Source organism: Protopterus annectens, chromosome 1.part0, assembly GCF_019279795.1.
Source record: "Protopterus annectens isolate FY-2018-M chromosome 1.part0, PAN1.0, whole genome shotgun sequence".
NCBI classification, from domain to species: Eukaryota; Metazoa; Chordata; order Ceratodontiformes; family Protopteridae; genus Protopterus; species Protopterus annectens.
In genome coordinates, this window is record NC_056725.1 from 1,077,520,727 (window position 1) to 1,077,539,627 (window position 18,901).

The following is an 18,901-nucleotide window of genomic DNA, read 5'->3' on the forward strand; positions in this document are numbered from 1 at the left end:
CAACAATAAATGGTCTTGAAAATCCAGGAGGAGATGGTTTGCTTAGAGTCTGCCAAATTCAATGTCATGGCATGAAAAGAAACAAAAAGTTGATCGGATTTACAAAAGCTTTTTGTTTTGTCTATATAATATCTGAGTTATCTATGCAAATCCAAAGTGTGAACAACCTTCTCATGAGCAGACTGCAGAGAAGGGAAGAAGGAAGTCAGCTGAATAGACTGTATAAGGGACAGTTCATTAAGCACCTGGGTATAAAATATGTATTTGTACAGAAAGATACTCTGCCTCTATGAGCAGCCAGAAAAGGAGTGATTGTCATTAAAGCCTGGATTTCTGAAACACTTCCAGAAGAGGATAAAGAAATCAATATAACAGTCTTCCAGATGCAATGTTGCAAAGAAGAAGTGGCAACAGGCTTGAAAGAAGCTTGAGATAGTTTTTCAACAGAAAAATGAAGATCCCAAAAGGAGGAAAATACTTCCTAGGGGTTTGATATGAAGGAGCCCTTTTAGAAATTGCTTGACTTCAAATCTAGAGGCCAAAGGAGGGTTCATGACAGAGAGGCAGAAATTGATGACAAATGAGCTTTCACTGAAGAATTGGCTAAGTCAGCATGTAGCAGGTCACACAAGTAGAAAAGAACCAAGGGAACCTCCACTGAAAAGAGTTCATGGTGATGTTGAAGAAGCCAGACAGAAAATCCCTTAGACTTGGGCATAGATGATTTTCTGGTATTGGATTTCCTGGCCTCCTGCCGAACCCTAAGCACATCCTCAGACAACTGGTGTTGGAAATTAATCAAAATCCTATCACCCAAAGTGTCAGTTGAAGAGTGGACAAGTGAGGGTGGAAGACAGATCCCTTGTCCTCTTTGAGAAGATCCATGCAGTGAGGTAACTTGTGATGTTTGCCACTAGCCAAATGTAATAAAGGGGGAAATCAGTGATGTCTGGGCAAAAAGGGAGCCATCAGCAAGATTTTTGGAATGGCCTCCTTGATCGTGTGAAGGACCTTGGAAAGAAGTGGGAGGGGTGGAAAGACATAAAGGAACATTCCCTTCCAAGAGAAAGACATGGCATCCACTTTCCAAGCCAAAGGACTTGGGAATCTGGAACAGAACTGAACGAGTTGCCTGTTTAGAGGGGAGACAAAGAGATCCATTTGAGTAATACCTCACTGATGAACTATGTCTAGAAATGGTTTACTATCAAAATGTTGAAAATGGCAACATTTGTGTTAATAATATCAACTAATAATAAATGTAAAAAAAACCTGCTTTAACTCAATGTCAAAAATAACTTGTGCAAAGTGTCAATATTCAGTATTTTTTCGTTCTTTTTGAAATATAAGTGATTGCTTTTGTCTTCAATTTTGTCCTAATATTCATATTTTTTTTTTGCTGTAACAATCATGTTTTGCAGAGTCCTTCCTACTTTCCACCAGTACATGTATTTCAATCCCACTTAACCTTGCTAGTAACAGTCATATTATTCTCCATGTATATGTAGTGCTGTAATATTTATTTTGTTTTCACTTACCTGTGTCACCCAAAAAACAATTTCTATTATCCTTGTGATTATTTGTTAATGCATTTTCTGATTCTGATCACTTATTCAATGCTGACATTCCACAGTACACCCATGCAAAGTGCCCAAACTCCAATAGATAACACATTTTTCCTGATTATCCCTTTTAGTAACACTACACATCAGTATGTTGGAATTGTAAGGAAATATTGGGACACTGGTTTTACGGAAGAGTTGAAAAAGTGTTTGGGCTCACACCCCATTATAACCTACTCTCATGGCAAAAATATCGAGGGCATTTTGGAGTCAGGGGTGGGTAAAGTGCATTAGAGCCATAGTTAGATGCAAAGGTGTGGGAGTTGTAGAATGTGTAGATATAGTCAAATAGATCCATATGCTCTAGTATATAAATACAAAAGGTCCATTTCAAGCCCAGGGAAGGTTAACTGTAATACGACATATTCAGTCTACTTAGCCATGTGTTTGTGTAATGGATTTTATTCAGTGAATGATCCTTTCAGTATATTCTTTCTAAGGGTAAGGAAATACTTGGCCATCATCGGGAATCCGCCCTTTTCCCCACTGTAGTGTGATCTAGACCTAAATTTTGATTAATGCTATTAGCAGCTCCCTTTTCAAAATAACTTAAAACCATGCATGGGTTTAACTGTAAACTGAAATGAGAACATAGCAGCAATATACAGTTCCAAAAAATGTCATAACTATCCTCTGATTTAGAAGACAAGATACCGTACACTATTGGGATAATTTTTCCATTCACTCCTCCTTGTAAGCAACAATGAATACTGTAAATTTGTTTACATTCCAATGTACTTATAGGGAATGTGCTATTTATAAGAATGAATTGAGCAGAACACATCATCCATAAATTTCCCTTAGTAGTAATTATAACATTATTAGGACATGAATTACTTAAACTTCTATGTTCAATTATAAATTGACCATTCTTTATAGAAAGCATTTCAACTTTCATGTCTCTCAATGAATAGCCATCAGAGAACATCTGCATACTTTTCTTGTGTCTTACTCTATTAATGGTCTGTTTAAGGGCTATAGTATTTGGTAATATGTTTACAATACATGTCGAGATACTTGTACTTCTGACACTATTTTACAAGCTCTTCAACTGAATTTTCTGTGCGTCTTTTAATTTTTTCATGAACTTTAAAAGCCTCCACTTTCACTGGATCTGGTGTATGAAAGTGAGCTGAACTTTTCTCTAATTTTCCCCTTAACAAACTATCTCAGCAATACATCATCTGTTACATTTATCTTTACTTTTCCTTGTACAACACCAGTAATTCCTATACTCGGTACACTTTTCCAAATAATACTGATATCTATCCACACAGAACAGGTTTCTTTCTTTTTGGGACATCACAGTTCCATACATATTTCCAAATTTACCAGCAACAAAATCTGCAAACTTGGAATCCATTGTTTAATGCTTTTCATCCCATACAAACTCTCAACACTGCACAAATTACAAAGGACACTACCTTAACAGCAAAATATATTACAACATACATGTATTTCACTTAGTAAGGTTTTGTACAAATCCAACTACAATTCAACCTACTCCATCATTCATCAATGCATGCAACTTCAGTATTGCCATCTGTTTACAACTACTTACATTCATATTGATTTTATAAGGTCTGTTAGCCATTAGCCAATGTGATTCTGTGATTAACTCTATATCAAATTCAGAACCCTGAATATTTGCTGGTTATCGCTCTTTTAATTGTCGACAACTTTCAGTTCGAAAACATGGGTTTTATACAACAAGGCATTCGGCAAAATAAATTGCAAACAGATGCATTTCCTTATTTTGATAGTAAACTTCTAGAAACACATCACTGTGAAGTATCATTTCATGAGGCTGTGTCCTGGATCTGCTGAGAGAATCTACCACAAGATTGATTTCTGAAGGTATGCAGAATGGGTGCAGGGTCACCTGAAGATTGATATCTTTTTCCCAGTACTGAAGGGCTAGTCTGCAAAGAAGGTAAGACTTCATGCTCCCCTTGATTGCTGATATACCACAGAACTGTGGAGTTGTCTATAAAAACCCTCAAGGGACCTAACACCCAAAGTGAGTGGAAAGCTTGAAAAGCCAGAATAAGAGCCCCCATTTCCTTGATGTTAATGTTATCTGCCCTGTGTTGAGGGGACTGAAGACTCTGAAATTTAAGGGATCCTGAAATGACTCCTCACCCTAGCTCTGAGGCATCCATGAAGAGTTCCTGGGACAGCTGAGGAGGTTGGAAAGGAAAACCCAGACTGAAAGATACCTGTTGAATCGACCAATAATATTCCAGTTTGAGACAAGAGATCAGAGGAACTAGGTAGTTTAGTGGATGGCAGTGTTGAAGCCACACTGACCTGAGATACAAATGAAACTTTCTCATATAAAGCCTGGCCCAGGGAAGCATTGGGGATGGTAGAAGCCATGAACCCCAGAGCCCTTAGAAACTCCCTGGTCTGAAGAAAGGACAGGAGAAATAGGGAAAGAAAATATTTGGTGAGAGACAGAACCTTGGTGGCAGGAAGAAATGCAAGCATGGGAGCAGTTTAGATCCTGTTGCCCTGAAAAATGTGGTCTTGAGATGAACTCAACATCGACTTCTGAAGATTGATCATGAATCCCAGGCTGTACAATAGCAGCTGGGTAAAATGAAAATCCTGCACTAGCTTGTTTTGAGGTGGCCTGCCCTCTGTTGAGGTGACCAGACAGGGAAAAAAATGAATGCCCTGTAGCCTGCAAAAGATGGTCACTGGAGCTAAACATTTTGTGAATATCCTTGGTGCCACTGAAAGCCAAAAAGGCAAAGCAGAAAACTGAAAATGACAGGAAAAAACAGAAATACAAACATTTCCTGAACAGAGTGTGGATAGGAATATGAAGGTAGGTGTCCTTTAGGTCCAGGGGAAACTAGAAAGGGCTAGGTAAGCAACAGGAAAAATAGAGACTGAAGAGAAAACATTCGGAAGGACATTAGTGTTCAAAAAGAAAAGGTCCAGTACAGGTCTCCAAGATTCTTCTTTCCTTGAGACCAGAAATATTCTGGAATAAAACCCTAGACTCCCTCCCCATATGTATAACCATTTGAATGGTACCCTGGTCTAACAGACCTAGTAATACTCCTGGAAAATAAAGGATTTGTTCTACAAGAGGTTGAGGGAAGGAAGGAAGGGTTTTCCAGGCCATGAAGCAGCCTTGCTTGGTAATGGAGAGAACAAAAGAGACTATGGTGATTTTTATGCCCAGCTGGGAGAGGAGAAATTCAGATGGCTGAAGACCTGTAAAGAATACACTGCTTTTGTGGCTTATTCATTTGAGTAGGCTTATCAGAAAACACACATCTCGGAGCATTCATACCCATGGGAAACTGTCTAGGGATCCTATGCAAAAAGGCAGTCTTAGTTGGCTAGTTCCTCTGAAACTTGGGAATGGGAGAAACAATGATGTGCTTCAAATCTTCCATGACCTTACCCTGATCGTGCAAGGTCTTAACGAGCTCTGCTACAGCAGTACCAAACAAGTTTTTGCTATCCAGAGGTGCATCCATCAGTTTTGCTTTGACATCAACTGGGAAGGCTTGAAGGAGAAGCCGGGAATAGTGCCTCATCACAGATCAAGAGGTAATAGCCCTAGAGGAGGCATTTGCTGCATCATAGCTGCATTTTATAGACTGATGGGGAACTTGAGAAGTGGAACCTATTAAGGAAAGGGCTGAGGTTTTACCCTTAGTCTGAGAAAGATGAGACAAAATGTATCTTGTCATAAGGGTTTTGTAATTTATAGTCTTAAAAGTTAAGATAGCAGAAGTGTAGACTTTCTTACCATTCCTCTCCATAGCTCTACCATCCGTGTCCAAGGGAAGGAATTTAGAAGAGGGAAGGAGCATAGAAGGTTACAAGTGGACACAGAAATCACCACTGTATCAGATGAAGGGCATTTGTACAAGAACTTTCAGGTATCCAGCCCCTTATAAGGCCTGTCAGTCTTCTTATGGGCTGGATCGTAGGAGTCTGGTGCCAGGGAAGTAGCTGAGAAGGTAGACACAGAGAGCAGGCAGCACAGGAGGGACAGCAGAAGGTTCAGGAGAGTCCATCTGTAATAACTCATAATATCTTTTCTGGACATCGGATATCTAGGAGCAATCCCACTTAAAATGTTCTATCATTCACAGGGCAGTATCTCCAAAGAATAGTTCCTCCAAAGGAAAATTAGAAATGACAGATTCCTCTTCCTTCAACCCATAGTCTAAAGGAGGAGGCAAGTGAGAGGATTTGGTTAAAAAGTCAGCAGCAGAGTCAGAGTCCTCATCCAAAAACTCAGATTCCCGTGCCCTTTTCAGGGTAAATAATCAATGAGGGGCAGGAACTGAAACCCCCAGAGCAGGCTTTAAGGCCATCAAAGCATCAAACAAGCTTTGAGCAAAGTCCTGCAACTCTCTTTGTGGATCCCTAGTAGCTAATGCCACGTTTGTTTTTTTTTTTGTCTTCTCTTCAAAAGAACGTCCACCTTGATAAAACATGGTTCAGACCCCTGCCTGGATTCATTCAAGGTAGTTGGCACATTTTCCTTAACAAGGATCTCAGGAATCCCTTTAGAAGCCTCAGAGATAATCAGCCGTGATTCCCCCTCAACATCTGTGGCAAATATTTTCAATGCCTCTGATAATGTGAGAAGCAGATTTCATGCCATCTCTGAGATGGTTGTGGTAGAAGAACCTGATTGTAATAACGGATTGTCCTCTGGGTTCTCATGCACTACAAGAGAGATGTCTGTTGGAGATTTCACAGCAGCAGGATCAGGCTTTGCCTTCTTGAGCAGTGACTTTACCTCATGGCGAGCAGATTCTACCATGACACTTTGGGTTAATAGCTTGAGACATTGGTTCTTAAGATAAACAGAAAGGGAAGACAGATGGCTACTTGAACTCTTAGGTACAAAAACCAGACAGATGGAACACTGAGTACTGTCATGAGATGCACCTAAGCAAAACAGGCACCAATGGGAAATCTGCCTCCCACCCTGACTTTTCCTTTCTTGGATGATGTTACCCACTGAAAAATATAGAAGAAAGGAAAAAGAACCCCAATGGGGTACTTATCTTGAATGCATAGGCTCAATATAACCAACAAAGTGAATGGTATGCAGACCGAAGTACAATAATGGCATTCGGACTGGTGCCAATGAGGTTCTGGATTGACAACATGCATACGTCACCTTTGTGCCCTATGCTTGCACGGTGAGCATACATCTGACATAAGATCCTCCTAGGTAATAAAGGCTTTGGTATACTGGCTGAATGTTGGTCTATCTTTGTAGGAGATCCCAGAAGTGATGAATACTGCAGCACTGATATGGAATGTCATCTGAGGAGTACAGAAGAGTAGCAGTTTTCTATTCTAGTAATGCATGGTTATATCTTCAATTTTACATAAATCCAAGCTATTCACTGCCTGAGAAAGTTAATTAACAGTAACCGTACGATTACTGGGGTTTATGTTTTGGCATGTGTGTTTTGTTCATAGCAAGAGAGTAGCTACTTTTTACAGAAGGTAAATTATATTCAAATCTATCAACCTTAAGCCTAACAGTCAAAACAGCCTTAATAAGCAAACAATTTAAGAGAAAAACAATTTTCTTCAGCACCACTGCTATTCATAGAGATCTGTCCAAAATGTAGACTGATTTTCCTTCTCTCTGTCTCTTTCTCTCTTTCTCTGTCTTCCTCTCCTTCTTTCAGTTATCTAAACCATAGTCTGTGTCATCTACTAACTGCATGTCACACCCATAAATTCTAAACTAATATGTTACACTGTTGGTAGTTCTTGCCTTTTTTAAAACACATCACTTAACCCTAAGCTAAACATTAATTGCAAGTTCAAATTTTCTGCAGAACAAAGCATCTCTCTCTTACAAAGATTGCTTGTTTGGACAGACTAACAAATTTCAACTTATAATTTCTTGTTTTCCTTCTCTGTATTTAACTAATTATCCTAACTATTTCTTGCAGTGTGATTCATTGTCTCATTAAATGTCAGAGCAGTCTCTTGAGTGGTTTTCTTCTCTACTAAATGAAAACTGAGTATAATGCTATATGCAGAACTCTAAACGTATTAGGGAAGGCTATGACCTGGTCTTCTAAAGTTTCAAGCTCTCCCACTCTCTCTCTCTCTCTTTCTCTCCCTCTCTCTCTCTTTCACACACATGAACATACACGCACGCGGGCCCACACACACACACACACACACACACACACACACACACACACACACACACACACACACACACACACACACACACACAAAACAATCTTATCGGATGTTATTTATATCTACTGGAGATATACACAACTTAGTATATCTGTGATATGCATTTTCTTTCCTGGTTTATAATTCACATTTATTTCACTTCTGCAGTCTCCATTTCTGCTGACTTTGTGGCATCTTATACAAGGACTTTGTAAACATAATTTGCATCTGCTTGTGGTAATCTTCATCATAAATATAATCCTAGAACTTTTCACATCCATGATATCTAATTCATATTTTGAAGTCTCTTGGTCTAAGAAAAAATAAGTTATATTCCTACAGGAGTACTATATCACTACCTTTCTGGATGGCACCCAGTTTTGAGGGATTGATATAAGTCTTCAGTGTGTAAAACATTTTAAATCACCTTTCTTACTCTTGTGTTCCTGTGTTAATTTACGTAATGTTACTGTAAATTTCTTAAAAACATATTTATTTGAAAAACAATTATTGGAGCTTTTTAGACTGAATAACATCAAGCTAAATAAGGATAAGTGTAAGCTGATCTACAGGTCCATTTCTTATCATTAGTAAAACTGAATTCAGATACTGAAAAAGTAAGATTTATATTAACCGATAAACTTCTAACCAAACCTTCAAACTCTTTCAAGAAACAATTACACTGAAAATAGATATAGTGATTCAAATTGGAACTCTGCATTCAAAGGTTGAATTCTTTTCACTTTGCCACATCATATGATAAGTCAAATGGCCCATTTTAGAAAAAGCAGTTCCAATATCAACTGTCAGAAATGAGAGGCTGCATTTCTTAATCTTCATAAATTATAACCTTCTGACCAATTTACTTTACATTGTGTCCAAAGTACCTATTGCATGATTTACTTCCTATGACCCTAGAATGTATAGTAATGTAAAAAGCATAGCTCCCATAAAAATATATTTCTACCCTTGTAGAATTTATATCTTCGTAATCCATATAGGAAAAAGCATAAAATATAAGATTTTCACAAAATACACAGAAATAACAAAGAAGAAAATTTTTAATAACATCAACAGACCACTTAAGAGGAAAATTAGGATGGAGAAAATAAGTTTTGAAAAGAAACTTGTAGGTATTAATAATAAGAAACAAATGTATAAGTATATTAATAGTATCAACAATTCTTATCAGACAGCAAACTATAAAATCTAATGGTAGTGTAATGCATGATCATTTGAAGGTAGCAGACCTGCCCAATCAACACGAACACTGTTTACTGCTAGTTCTAGCTTTGACAGATTATCAGCTAACATTATAATGCCTGATAGTTCAACTTGTCCTTTTCCATTTTATAGGGGATAGAATGAGCTTTTGGTAAAGGATTCAGCTTCAATGGACCCTGATTCAATCCATGCCATAAATTTACTTCTTCTTCTTTCAGCTTTTTCCCAGTTAGCGGTTGCCACAACAGATCACATGTCCACTCATGATTGGCAGTGGAATTTTTACAGTGCTGAGTTGCCAGCCCAGCACCCAACCTTCCACAGAAGGCACACACATGCACGCACTCACACCTAGGGCCAATTTAGAGTGTGCAATCCACCTACAGCATGTCTTTTGGATGTGGGAGGAAACCAGAGCACCCAGAGGAAACCCACGTGACCAGAGGGAGGACATGCAGACTCCACACTGAAGGCACCCCAGCCGAGGATTGAACTGGTGAACCACTTGCTGTGAGGTGGCAACGCTAACCGCTGCACCATCGCGGCCACACTCTATGCTATAAATTTACTAACATACAAAAATCACCCACTAACAATATTACACCTAATATTTAACAAGATATTACAAGTAGATAGTGTTCTTAGCGCAATGAAAACATCTGCTATAACACCAATATACAAAAATGATAATGAAAGGGATGTTAACAACTATAGACCTGTAAGCCTCACTTCTACTCTGGATAAATGCTTTAAAAGACACATTACTGAAGTCCTGGTGAACATTAACACACATATTGCCATTTTGGACTTAGATCAACATGGTTTTATAAAGGTTAGATCTACAGTGACAAGTTTCTTACTGTTGTATGACCAAATGCTAAGGCCTTGGATCTAGGTCTCTTGTGTGGGTTAATTTTTTAGACTTAGGCAAGGCCTTTGATGCCCTTCCTCCCCATATAATTTACTAACACCTTATCAAGCATAAGGTCAATATATTCCTGGAAAAATTAATCATGTCATGGTTAACCAGTAATGTATAACCATTCAGGTCATAAGCTCTTACTCTCTTCCTATCCATCTTAGAGTTCCACAACATTTTGTTCTCAAACAGATGTTATTTAATATTAAATTTGCTTCCATTCCCAGATCTATATCATGTTGAATAAATAATTATTCAGATGACTGTAAGATTGGGCTCATGGCACAAAACAAATCTGGCACTGAACACTTAAATTCTTATGAGAGACAGACTGGTGATTTGGCACACAACATAGTTAAACATTTTAGATATGACAAATATAATAAATTGCATTTTGCAAAGGCTGCAGTTCATTCACCTGTGTACCTACTTGAACATCCACTAAAGGAGGTAATCCAGTATAAAGACCTGGGAATAATCATGACTGTTTATCTTTCCTTTGACCCGCAAGCTCAACTAATAAGCGATCAAGTTATGCATCAATGAGATACATGTTTAAACATGTTAACAGAAGAAATTAGATGTATCTTAAGTTACTAAAGACATACAGTAGGCTAATTGTAGAGTACAATACTCTTTATGTAGACAAAGCAGGTTAGTTAAATTATCTTATGACTGAAAAGACAATTCATCAAAAGTATTTTACTTCACAAAGATTTCATTTACAGCAATAGATGCAAATACTGCAACTTATTTACAATTCATTATTGTTACATCCATGATAAATTAATATTTGACTATGAAGTCTTTTATGACCCTTGTTAACAAGCATACACATTTACAGCTGTAGTTTAACACAGTGACATTGAGTTTATAAAGTTACTTTAAGTAGTATGAGGACACAATTATGTCAATCTCACTTAACTCAAAGATTGTTGAGATTATGGAGTAAATTACCACTTCATGTTAGAGACTGTAAGAACTTAGAATCCTTTTAACAGATAACTGGATTCAGGAGCTGAGGACAAAGTGTTCAGAAATATTAGACTCACTGTTGCTAGATTGTGTTCTTAAAGCTGGTACAAAATGTATGAATTTATGAACATGAAAGTAAGCTCTTGGCAAAGCTATTTCAGGCTGGTCTTTTTCTGGCACAGTATTTTCAATATTTGAACAAACATTTCATTACATTTTGTTCCAGAGTCTTGTCTAAATTTCACACTTTAATTATTAAATCTGAGTTTGTCCTCCCAGATTTCCAGCCCTATCTTTGGCTAGAACATTTTTTGTAGATTTTGCTTGCACATAGTTTACATTGAACATGATATCAATACAAAATATGCCCATAAATAATTCATTTTATGACAGTAATACATGGAATTTCTTCAGCTGTGAATGTTCTTCTTTCATATAGAGCACATTGCCAAAACAAATTCTTTTGCCATGGCTTTTACAGACTTGATTAATAGCAGGATATTTTATTATGTCTATACCTTCTACATGAGGTTTTCTGTGTACCGTGGTTGACTGACTTCTCATTTTGTCAGAAACCTTTAGACTCAGTTTTGCTCCATGTTTACATTTTTCAAGTTTTTAATCTCAGTACCTGCTCTCCAGAAGTCAGACTCTGCTGTGATCTATTTTAATTGTGGCTACATATTTTACTTTATCTGCACACATCAGTCCTTTGATATTAAATGAGATGCCCTGTGTAATCTGTTACTTGTGTTATAACATATGATAACGCATTTATCTATGTTTCCAGTATATGAATAATAAAACTCATAAAATGCACAATATTTGGCTTCTTTTCCCCTGTGAAGAACAAATGTGACATATATAGCATGTGCCATATTGGCTCACAGTAAGTTTGAAACTTTTGTCAGAACAGAGTTGTGATGGCTCTCTCTCTCTCTTTCTCTCTTGAAATTCATTCGCATTATAAATGTTCCTTATGTGAAAAGGGGTTGTCATGAGCAAGTAAAATCTCTGAATTTAGAGTTTCAATTTTTTTGAAAAATTACTTGAAAGAAGGGGTCCTGACAGATGGACCACTTTTAAAACAAAAAACAAAAACACCTTTTTCTGTATTATCTCTGACTTCAGGTCAAATTTGGTGTATTCTGATGGTTAAAATAGGTTAAAGATATCTGAGTACCATCAATTACTTGAAAGAAGGGGTCCCGACAGATGGACCACTTTTAAAACAAAAAACAAAAATACCTTTTTCTGTATTATCTCTGACTTCAGGTCAAATTTGGTGTATTCTGATGGTTAAAATAGGTTAAAGATATCTGAGTACCATCAGCTTCATTAGCATGGAATTCAGACTATACCATACAAGAGGAAATCAGAACACATATTAAACAGCATGTATTGAACATATTAGGCAAAGTGACATTTTCAGACAGATTCAGACTCTACATTTGAAAGATACCTATGGTGGGTCAGGAAGGAAAGTACAGTTGTGTAAGTAAACCTACCATAACAATATATGCTTGAATGATCACTGCTGCAGTAACTTAAACTATCTGGGTTATAGCCTACATAGAGTATAATAGCCAGCCAGCTTCCAAAGCTTCAGCGCACCTTCCAAATGGATAAACTATTACACAGCATGAACTGAGCTGACTTGCAGACAGGCTTGTCCATCAAGCCCTTCAGAGCTTTCATACTAACAGAGACAGGGAGGCTAATCCTGAGAAAACAATGCTAGGAAAGTAAAAAAAAAAAACATACATGTCTACACCCTGGCAATCATAACAACAAAAAAATAATAATGGGGATGGAGGGAGATAGCTACTACTGCAGCAATGAACTTTCGAACATGTACAGTTATGATACATTTACTTGCTCATCAGTAGTATGTTCAGCATCATGGACACTGCTGCAGTAGCCTAAGGTATTTGAGAGTAAATTACCATATCTTAGAAGAATTGGCAGGAGGAAAGAGAAGAGTCCAGTAGCTCGTGGAGAATGGCCTAAGCAATGCCCGTCCTAGACCTTGAGAAGGAATCCGGTTTATATTCTTTGTAGAAGTATGCAAAGAGGACCAAGTTGCTACTTCTAGAATTATTCTACAATTCAACATTTTCCATATAGCCATAGATGAAACCAAGGCCCTGTTATAGTGAGTCTTGACCCTGCCTGGAATAATTTTGTTATGGATGAAATAACAAAGGCTAATAGCTTGAGACAACTATATGTAAATAGTCTTCTTTGACACAGGTTGCGCTTTCTTCTTACCTTCACCTAGAAACAAACAACTAATCAGAAGTTCTGAAAGATTTTCCTATGTCAAGATATTACCTGAGATCGCTGTCATTTTTAGATTATGGAAAGAAGACCTGGAGATGGATAGATTTCTTAAGGTAAAATTGGATACCATTTTAGTCATAAAAGAATGACTAGTTCTCAAAGAAATCCTATCTTTGGGAAAAACAAGATAAGGTTGACCTAACATAATAGCTCAAAACTCAGATACTCTTCTTGCAGAAGTCAGAGCAATGAATAAGTATGTTTTCCATGTTACCCATGTCAAGTCAGCTTGATGAGCTGGTTCAAAGAGAGCAAGTGGTAGTTTTTCTGGCACAACATTAAGAACCAAGGGAAAAGAATCTGGTTTATTGGGAGGAACCCTTTCAAAACCAATTTGACATGAGACTGCATTGAATGAGGGGAATCCAGGGATAGACATGCTGAAATTGCCAACAAATGAACCAGAGGAGTAAGACATGTCATAGGACAGTAATTCATCAAGAGAATTGCAGTTGTTTGGGGATGGGATGTATCAAACACCCCTGATCTTGTGTAAGTATATCCAGTCTGTGAGGAAGCTTATGAGAATTGTCCTTGCCCATTTCCAAAAGAAGACAAACTATTTTGTCTGGGCCCAGAAGGGAGTCACCAAAATGATCTTTAGGAAGCTATTCTGATTCTTCAGAAATACACTTGAAATCAGTGGAAAGGGTGAAAAGGTATACATGAATATGCTGGTCCAAGAAAAAAAGACATCTGTCTTCCAGGCCTTCTTGCATGGAGTCATGGAACAGAATTTTGCCAGCTGATAATTTAGAAAGGAGGCAAAATGATTTACTTACTACTCTAGAGATGGATCGCATCTTGGAAGACTCCATAATTTAGTATTCAGTTTTGAGGGTCTGTCCTGGTTCTGTTCAGTTTGTATCATACTAAATAACCTTATACTGCAAGAAATCTGGACAAATGTTAAAATAATGAGGGGGAAAGACTCAAAAATAGCAACAGATTTCAAATATTTCTCACATAAACTTCGAAAGTTGCTAAAACAACAGGTTTTGTGTTAGCATGCATTTTTGGAAGGAAATGAAGTATGGATCTCAAATGTCTGTCATTATTTTGTGACTTCAGTCCTCGGTAATTTGCCAGAAAACCACAAATTGTATGAGGAACAGACCACAAATATAAGACAAATTCTGGACATGCTGCGGATATCTGGACAGTTGAGAAACATGGTTTGTAGACCACACAGTTTTGCACTCATGTGGTGTAAGATGACTGTAGAGAGAGATTGTCCTGTAAAGCTACCCTTCATGCTAATACAGATAGTCTGCACAGGGGGTAAAATCTGGTTTCCCCTTGCTTGTTTATGTACCACATCACCATGGTGTTGTGTGTGAATACTTGAGATCCTGGGGAGCACAAATAATTCAGAGAGTTGAGAGCATTTATGAGAACTGGTGTTTTAGTCTTTCTTGCTGCCAAGACCCTGCACTTTTATGCATTGATACTTCCCCCCAGCAAAGTCTGAGATCTCTGATGTGACTGCGCTGGAACAGGAGGGGATAATGGGAGAGTTTCATTCAGAGAGAGAACTGATGTCTCTAGCACATGATCTCCCTTTTTATAAATCTTAAGACAACAATTTGAAAAGTTAATGGGTGTAGATGCTGGGACTGTATGGATTTTAGATACAATTGCATCTTTCTCCTATGGAGTCTTGCAAGAAGTTATCATTAAAATTATGGATGCTATGAGACCCAGAATCCTGAAGAATTCTCCTGCTGAGATGGACATATATGTAGAAAAATGCAAAACTAGATTTATTTAATTTTCCTGTGGATAAAAAGCAACTTGTACTGAGGTATCCAACAGGAAGCCCAGAAGAACAATCATCTGAGAAGGAATCAGGAAAGACTGTAATACTGGAATTTTAGTCCGTGTAGGAGATCTGTTACCCAAGAGACAGATTTCTGACACTTTAAAAAAGACTCTTCAAGGATAAGTGAGTCATCTAAATAAGGAGAAATGTGAGTATCCTGCAATCAACAGTGAGCTATCACAGGAGCTAGCTACTCTGAGAATACTCTTGGAACAGTGGATAGCCAAAACACTAAGGCAGAAAACTGATAATGTGATCCAGATACACAAAACACTTACAAAATGTCTGAAATCTAGAAGTGAAGGATGATGTATCTTTTAAATCCAGGGTCACTAAGAAACTTAAATGAGGAAGAAGGGGTAAAAAGTTATGAGGTAAAAACATTTTGCACTTGGATATTATCACAAACTGGTTCAAAGTGAAAAGATCCAGAACTGGTCTCCAAGAATCTTCTTTCTTTGGCACCAGAAATAGTTTTGAAATAAAATGCTTCTTCTGACAGAAGTAGAGGAACAGCTTCTATTAACCCTTATAGCATATGCTGTAAAATAAGAAAGCAAAGCCTATGGTCTGGCAAATGTGCAGGAATCCCATGGAAAAGATGGAAAGCCTCCCATCACCATCTGTAGCCTCAGTGGATCATATCCAAGACACATTTGTCAGAAACAATCTGTGGCCAAAGTGAGAAATGGACATCCAGATATTATGGGAGATTTAAGGGTTAAAAAGACTGCTTGGGGGGTACAAGATCCCTCATACAGTCATTCTGACATATTGAACTGTCCTTTTGGAACCTCTCTGGCATTGCATTTTAAAGGTTTGCTTCCCAGCATTCTGCTTGGACTGTTTATTTTGCTTTTTGCTAAAGTTAGATGAGGGAGCAAAGAACCCATTGGAAAACTTTGAGGAGGGCAGAAAAATGCGATGGATTCCCTGAATCAGCTTTCCCCTCTTATTACACTTTTTGATAACTTCTACAGCAGAAATTTGAGAAACTAGATCTCTGCCCATGGAAGAATTCAAAATTTCATTCTTGATATCCACTGGCAGTTTCTGAGAATGCAGGAAGACAAACTCATCAAAACAGTTCCAGTGGCAGCAGCCCTGGAATTACTATCTACAAAGTCACAGACACATTTTAAACAATAAAGAGTGACTTCCGAAACAAAAGCAACCAGGCATATTAATCCTCAAAAAGTGGAAGCTGATGCCAAAACTTTTCGCAAACTTTCAATATAACCCAGGATAAATGTCAGTATATGAGATTGACAACTGAGTATTCTAAAAATGAAACTTGCAGAAACATTTTTTCCCAAACTTGTCAAAAACATTCCTTTAGTTGTCAGAAGGATATGGAGTACAATCAACAAAATGTTTAGCAGCAGTTAGATTCAGTAAAACAACATCTGCTGGGTCAGGTCTGCAATTAGTGTATAAAAACTTATAGAACTGAGAAAACTTATAGAATTTCAGAGATGAGGAAATTTGTATAATCTATCTTCTTTTTTAGGAGTAGCACTCTGAACGTCAGAGAAATTGTAGGCTGTGACAAAAACATCTTATAAGGCAAACAGAACTGTTGGGATAGGTGAAGATTCTGGAAATCACAGTTGTAACAAATCATGATGATTTCTGAGAGACTGAGAAGTATCTCTGTTTCCCCACTGAAAAATAAAATATTCATCCTGGAAATAGTCTCAGAAAAACAGAATAATTCACTGGAAGAATCAGAGGCCACACTTTCCTTAGAAACTGATTCAGAAATCTGTGGGAAATAACTGCATCTGTCCCTTCACATTCTCCCGTAAGTTCAGTTTGTTGAACTTCTTCAAGGAGAATGGAATCCCTCTCTGTCACCAAAAGCAGCTTTAAAAGTAGGGGCAAGAGACTGCACTAGACCCGGAGCTAGGCATAATAAATTGCTCTTGTCTGAAGGCATGGAAACAGGAGAAGGCAAATGTTTAGTTTTGTATTTCTTTTTTGACGGGAATTAATGGAGAAAAAGGCCCAGTGTTTCCACTAACAACTTGCCCAGAGATGGGCACAAAATTCTGGCTAAGCATAATTACTTCCTGCCCCTTCTCCCAAAACTAACAAGATTGGCTCTTCCTTGCTTATTAAGGGGGCTCTAACAGCTGCATAGGATGTGTATAACCTTCAGTCTGTGGTAACTGTAGGGACTATACAAGAGGTATTTGAAGAAAAAGATGAGTGGTCTGTGGAGCCAGCTTTGGCCACATCAGAGTCAAATACCTGCAGCTGAGGCCAAGTACCAGGTTGTTGTGATGGCAATGGATGCTTAATAATCTTGTTTTATTTTTGTGGATGGAAGAAGGACCAACCGAGGAACCAGTGCATTGTTCCATGATCAAGCCAAAAAGGTGCCTGACTCCTGCAGAAGCTTAGCAGCGTTAGTCATTAAACAGATAAGTAGCAAAATCCAACTTGTTCCCAAGATATAACAAGGTTAAAAAAATACTTTAAATACTTAGCACTGCTCCAAAAAGTGACTTATATAATTCATTGCCCATGAAAAGTGTTCACATTGATTGGACAACCCAACAGGGGTATAATGGCAGGAGGAAATAAAAACCAACAGAGATCTGCTTTTCTTCGTTGCTTCTTCTGTACAGTACTGATGTATTGTGCAAGTGTGAGAACATAAATCCCATACACATGCGCAATACATCAGTAAACAAAAAATAACATGGGGGAACATTACAGTGCCATTATACAAAGACATTATTTAAGAAAGGTAAGCAAATTGTTTCTTAAATAATGTTACTATATAGTAATAATAACCCACTTCTGGCTCTGGGTATCACAGGATTTACCTATGGTTTGCTTCATTTCATCACTCAAGCTTTGCCTTTATGATCAAATCACAACAACTGTGAGTAAATCCTGGGATACCCACATCCAGTCATGGGCTATTGATAAATTAATAACAGTTTCTGCTCAGCAAAAGTAGTTTTAAGAAACTTTTAACATCCTCTTACCACAAAAGTAAAAAAGTGCACTAACGTTTAAAAGTACATAAAAGTTTTGAGACAGTCACCTAAACAACTATTTTTTAGCTAAAATCTGCATCTTTAACAGAAAAAGTAAGTTATCTATGATAAAAAGTAAAGTGGGAGTTTTTTTTTTCTCCCAGAAGGAAATGACCTTCTCAGCAAAGTAACAGAATTATCTGACCTTTTATCTTCAAAAGCATGCAGAGTAGCATTCTCTTTGGTGGCAGCAAATCTCTGAAGAGCTTGGGACCCAAAGTCAGCTCAGCTCAAGATGACTAATGGATTGGATGTGTGGAAGGTACCCTGAAGCTTTAGAAGATGGCCAGCTGTTATATTATATGCAGGATATAATCCATATAGTTTATGCTTCTTCAGCAGTGATCCTAATAATGGACATATGTTAGTACATTGTACTGGAAGCTCAGAAGAGGATATGAATATACAGTATGAAGTATTTTTGGGCATGAGTGGTGTAGTTTAATATCACTTAGTGTTGCTTGAATTTTATGGGTACTTCAATCGAAATAGAAACAGCAATGTCACAACTCTTGCACAGGTTATTAGTTAGAATGCACCAAGGCAGCAGTTCCTTGTGTTTATGTGCCATGGGTGATCCCAACCAAATGGCCCAGATACACAACAAAATACTAGTGTGTCCACTGTCACTTGGGGTTGTTACAACATCCACCAGAAAGAAAACATTGTAATTTTCACAGAGTTTGCTAAAACATAGTTATCGGCTGTGTTTATTAGGACAGTGAAGATGCTGGTATGACTCCGATACATC